We start from the raw sequence: 6,000 nt of genomic DNA, 5'->3' as shown, positions 1-6,000 counted from the left end.
GTTGTAGTGATGTCACTAGAGATGGTGGTGATGATGGTGATGGTAGTGATGCTGTAGTGATGTCACTCGAGCTACGAGGTGCTACTGGTGGTGGTGATGGTGGTGATGGTGGTGGTGATGGTGATGGTGGTAGAGCTTGTAGTGATGTTGTAGTGATGTCACTAGAGATGGTGGTGATGATGGTGATGGTAGTGATGCTGTAGTGATGTCACTCGAGCTACGAGGTGCTACTGGTGGTGGTGATGGTGGTGATGGTGGTGGTGATGGTGATGGTGGTAGAGCTTGTAGTGATGTTGTAGTGATGTCACTAGAGATGGTGGTGATGATGGTGATGGTAGTGATGCTGTAGTGATGTCACTCGAGCTACGAGGTGCTACTGGTGGTGGTGATGGTGGTGATGGTGGTGGTGATGGTGATGGTGGTAGAGCTTGTAGTGATGTTGTAGTGATGTCACTAGAGATGGTGGTGATGATGGTGATGGTAGTGATGCTGTAGTGATGTCACTCGAGCTACGAGGTGCTACTGGTGGTGGTGATGGTGGTGATGGTGGTGGTGATGGTGATGGTGGTAGAGCTTGTAGTGATGTTGTAGTGATGTCACTAGAGATGGTGGTGATGGTGGTGATGTTGTAGTGATGCTGTAGTGATGTCACTCGAGCTACGAGGTGCTACTGGTGGTGGTGGTGATGGTAGTGATGTTGTAGTGATGTCACTAGAGATGGTGATGGTGGTGATGGTGGTGATGGTAGTGATGCTGTAGTGATGTCACTCGAGCTACGAGGTGCTACTGGTGGTGGTGGTGATGGTAGTGATGTTGTAGTGATGTCACTAGAGATGGTGATGGTGGTGATGGTGGTGATGGTAGTGATGCTGTAGTGATGTCACTCGAGCTACGAGGTGCTACTGGTGGTGCCCTACGGCTGCTGCCGCTGATGTGACTGGCACCAGCAATTGGGCAGGGCAACGCTCATGGGAGAGAATGAGAGAGGCCCCTCTCATTCGTGCTGGACACTTCTTCATTCATTCATTCATCGACTCATTCCCCATCGCCCCCCCCCCCCCCTCGCCCCCCCCCCCCGCCCCCCCCCACCCCCCTCGGGCGCGTCATCGTGATTTTAGGAGCGTTAATTATTTAATTAAGTGCGGAGATGCGCAGTCTGGGTTTTAAACAACTGTGGCGCAACTGTGAACGCGAGTCGTGTAACTTTTCTCTCTTTATCCGTGTTACGTTAAGCCAGTTCTTAATGTTAGTAGCAATGGCACATGCATGAAGTGTTGATTAGCCCCCCCCCCTTCCCCTCCGTGTCCCCCCCCCCTTCCTCCACCTAGCCCCCCCCCCCCTCCGTCCCCCCCCCCCTCCCCCCCTTCCTCCACCTAGCCCCCCCCCCCCCTCCGTCCCCCCCCCCTCCCTCCCCGTCCCCCCCCTTCCTCCACCTAGCCCCCCCCCCCCCCTTCCTCCACCTAGCCCCCCCCCCTCCGTCCCCCCCCCCTCCGTCCCCCCCCCTCCCCCCCCTCCCCCCCTTCCTCCACCTAGCCCCCCCCCCCCTCCGTGTCCCCCCCTCCCCCCCTCCCCCCCCCCTTCCTCCACCTAGCCCCCCCCCCCTCCGTCCCCCCCCCCCTCCCTCCCCTCCCCCCCCTTCCTCCACCTAGCCCCCCCCCCCCTCCGTGTCCCCCCTCCCCCCCCTCACTCCACCTAGCCCCCCCCCCCTCCGTGTCCCCCCCCCCTCCCCCCCACCCCTCGTCTTTCGTGCTGTCACTTTGTGCTGATGGAGTAAAAATATGAAACTGGAAATGAAGCCGAGACTCGCGTTGAGTTGATGGGGTGAGTGGAGTGGGTGGATGGGTGAGTGGGTGGATGGGTGGGTGGATGGGTGGGTGAGTGGGTGGATGGGTGAGTGGGTGGGTGAGTGAGTGGGTGGGTGAGTGAGTGGGTGGGTGAGTGGGTGGGTGAGTGAGTGGGTAAGTGGGTGGGTGAGTGGGTGGATGGGTGAGTGGGTGGGTGAGTGAGTGGATGGGTGAGTGGGTGGGTGAGTGGGTGGATGGGTGAGTGAGTGGATGGGTGAGTGGGTGGGTGAGTGGGTGGATGGGTGAGTGGGTGGGTGAGTGAGTGGGTAAGTGGGTGGGTGAGTGGGTGGGTGAGTGGGTGGGCGGGTGGGTGAGTGGGTGGGTGGGTGAGTGGGTGGGTGGGTGGGTGAGTGGGGTGGGTGGGTGAGTGGGTGGGTGAGTGGGTGGATGGGTGAGTGGGTGGGTGAGTGAGTGGGTGAGTGAGTGAGTGGGTGAGTGGGTGGGTGAGTGGGTGGATGGGTGAGTGGGTGGGTGGGTGAGTGGGTGGGTGGGTGGGTGAGTGGGTGGGTGGGTGGGTGAGTGGGTGGGTGGGTGAGTGGATGGGTGAGTGACTGAATGAGTGGGTGGGTGAGTGAGTGACTGAGTGGGTCAGTGACTGAGTGAGTGACTGAGTGGGTGATTGAGTGACTGAGTGGGTGAGTGAGTGGGTGAGTGAGTGACCGAGTGAGTGGGTGGGTGAGTGCGTGACTGAGTGGGTGGGTGACTGAGACCCACTGAGTGAGTGACAGAGTGAGTGGGTGAGTGACTGAGTGAGTGGGTGACTGAGTGACTCAGTGGGTGAGTGGGTGACTGACTGGGTGGGTGGGTGACTGACTGGGTGGGTGAGTGACTGAGTGAGTGAGTGGGTGAGTGACTGACTGGGTGACTGAGTGGGTGAGTGACTGAGTGGGTGTGTGACTGAGTGACTGAGTGGGTGACTGAGTGAGTGACTGGGTGAGTGAGTGACTGGGTGGGTGGGTGAGTGAGTGAGTGGGTGAGTGAGTGACTGAGTGGGTGGGTCACTGAGACCCACTGAGTGAGTGACTGAGTGGGTGACTGAGTGACTCAGTGGGTGAGTGAGTGGCTGAGTGAGTGGGTGGGTGAGTCAGTGACTGGGTGGGTGAGTGAGTGACTGGGTGGGTGGGTGAGTGGGTGAGTGACTGAGTGAGTGGGTGAGTGAGTGACTGAGTGGGTGACTGAGTGAGTGACTGGGTGAGTGAGTGGCTGAGTGAGTGGGTGGGTGAGTGAGTGACTGGGTGGGTGAGTGAGTGACTGGGTGGGTGGGTGAGTGGGTGAGTGACTGAGTGAGTGAGTGGGTGAGTGAGTGACTGAGTGGGTGGGTCACTGAGACCCACTGAGTGGGTGAGTGACTGAGTGAGTGGGTGGTGGGTGAGTGAGTGGGTGGGTGGGTGAGTGGGTGGGTGGGTGAGTGAGTGAGTGAGTGGGTGGGTGAGTGGGTGGGTGAGTGGGTGGGTGGGTGAGTGGGTGGATGGGTGGGTGAGTGGGTGGATGGGTGGATGAGTGGGTGGATGGGTGAGTGAGTGGGTGGGTGAGTGGGTGGGTGGGTGATTGAGTGACTGAGTGGGTGATTGAGTGACTGAGTGGGTGAGTGAGTGGGTGGGTGGGTGGGTGAGTGGGTGGGGTGAGTGAGTGACTGAGTGGGTGAGTGATTGAGTGACTGAGTGAGTGACTAAGTGGGTGAGTGGGTGATTGAGTGACTGAGTGGATGAGTGGGTGACTGAGTGGGTGGGTGAGTGACTGAGTGGGTGATTGAGTGACTGAGTGGGTGATTGAGTGACTGAGTGGGTGAGTGATTGACCGAGTGACCGAGTGAGTGGGTGGGTGAGTGACTGAGTGGGTGAGTGCGTGACTGAGTGGGTGGGTGACTGAGACCCACTGAGTGAGTGACAGAGTGAGTGGGTGAGTGACTGAGTGAGTGGGTGACTGAGTGACTCAGTGGGTGAGTGGGTGACTGACTGGGTGGGTGAGTGACTGAGTGACTGAGTGAGTGGGTGAGTGACTGAGTGACTGACTGGGTGACTGGGTGAGTGACTGAGTGGGTGGGTGACTGAGTGTGTGGGTGACTGAGTGACTGAGTGGGTGACTGAGTGAGTGACTGGGTGAGTGAGTGGCTGAGTGAGTGGGTGGGTGAGTGAGTGACTGGGTGGGTGGGTGAGTGACTGAGTGAGTGGGTGAGTGAGTGACTGAGTGGGTGGGTCACTGAGACCCACTGAGTGAGTGACTGAGTGGGTGAGTGACTGAGTGAGTGGGTGGGTGACTGAGTGACTCAGTGGGTAACTGAGTGGGTGGGTGAGTGAGTGACTCACTGAGTGGGTGGGTGAGTGAGTGACTGAGTGACTGACTGGGTGAGTGGGTTACTGAGTGACTCAGTGGGTGACTGAGTGACTGAGTGGGTGAGTGAGTGGGTGAGTGACTGAGTGGGTGAGTGAGTGGGTGAGTGAGTGAGTGGGTTAGTGACTGAGTGGGTGACTGAGTGAGTGAGTGGGTGAGTGAATGGGTGAGTGAGTGACTGAGTGGGTGAGTGAGTGAGTAGGTGAGTGACTGAGTGAGTGGGTGGGTGATTGACTGAGTGAGTGAGTGGGTGACTGAGTGAGTGGGTGAGTGACTGACTGAGTGAGTGGGTGACTGAGTGAGTGGGTGAGTGACTGAGTGAGTGGGTGAGTGACTGAGTGACTGACTGAGTGGATGAGAGTGACTGAGTGGGTCAGTGCGTGACTGAGTGACTGACTGGGTGACTGAGTGGGTGAGTGACTGAGTGGGTGGGTGACTGAGTGACTGAGTGGGTGACTGAGTGAGTGACTGGGTGAGTGAGTGACTGGGTGGGTGGGTGAGTGGGTGAGTGACTGAGTGAGTGAGTGGGTGAGTGAGTGAGTGACTGAGTGGGTGGGTCACTGAGACCCACTGAGTGAGTGACTGAGTGGGTGAGTGACTGAGTGAGTGGGTGACTGAGTGACTCAGTGGGTGAGTGGGTGACTGACTGGGTGGGTGAGTGACTGAGTGACTGAGTGAGTGGGTGAGTGAGTGACTGAGTGGGTGACTGAGTGAGTGACTGGGTGTGTGAGTGGCTGAGTGAGTGGGTGGGTGAGTCAGTGACTGGGTGGGTGAGTGAGTGACTGGGTGGGTGGGTGAGTGGGTGAGTGACTGAGTGAGTGAGTGGGTGAGTGAGTGACTGAGTGGGTGACTGAGTGAGTGACTGGGTGAGTGAGTGGCTGAGTGAGTGGGTGGGTGAGTGAGTGACTGTGTGGGTGAGTGAGTGACTGGGTGGGTGGGTGGGTGAGTGGGTGAGTGACTGAGTGAGTGAGTGACTGAGTGAGTGAGTGGGTGAGTGAGTGACTGAGTGGGTGGGTCACTGAGACCCACTGAGTGGGTGAGTGACTGAGTGAGTGGGTGGGTGGGTGAGTGAGTGAGTGGGTGGGTGAGTGGGTGGGTGGGTGGGTGGGTGAGTGAGTGGGTGGGTGAGTGGGTGGGTGGGTGAGTGGGTGGATGGGTGGATGAGTGGGTGGATGGGTGGGTGAGTGGGTGGATGGGTGAGTGAGTGGGTGGGTGAGTGGATGGGTGAGTGAGTGAGTGGGTGGGTGAGTGAGTGAGTGAGTGGGTGGGTGGGTGAGTGGGTGGGTGAGTGAGTGAGTGAGTGGGTGAGTGAGTGGGTGAGGTGAGTGGGTGGGTGAGTGGGTGGGTGAGTGAGTGGGTTGGTGGGTGGGTGAGTGGGTGGGTGGATGAGTGGGTGGGTGAGTGGGTGGGGTGAGTGAGTGGGTGGGTGAGTGGGTGGGTGAGTGGGTGGGTGGGTGAGTGGGTGGATGGGTGGGTGAGTGGGTGGATGGGTGGATGAGTGGGTGGATGGGTGAGTGAGTGGGTGGGTGAGTGGGTGGGTGGGTGATTGAGTGACTGAGTGGGTGATTGAGTGACTGAGTGGGTGAGTGAGTGGGTGGGTGGGTGGGTGAGTGGGTGGGGTGAGTGAGTGAGTGACTGAGTGGGTGAGTGATTGAGTGACTGAGTGAGTGACTAAGTGGGTGAGTGGGTGATTGAGTGACTGAGTGGATGAGTGGGTGACTGAGTGGGTGGGTGAGTGACTGAGTGGGTGATTGAGTGACTGAGTGGGTGATTGAGTGACTGAGTGGGTGAGTGATTGACCGAGTGACCGAGTGAGTGGGTGGGT

The sequence above is a fragment of the Lampetra fluviatilis genome, unplaced genomic scaffold, assembly GCF_964198595.1.
Source record: "Lampetra fluviatilis unplaced genomic scaffold, kcLamFluv1.1 SCAFFOLD_621, whole genome shotgun sequence".
Lineage (NCBI taxonomy): Eukaryota > Metazoa > Chordata > Hyperoartia > Petromyzontiformes > Petromyzontidae > Lampetra > Lampetra fluviatilis.
The sequence above is the reverse complement of the archived record's forward strand: the minus strand, read 5'-3'. Positions refer to the sequence as shown.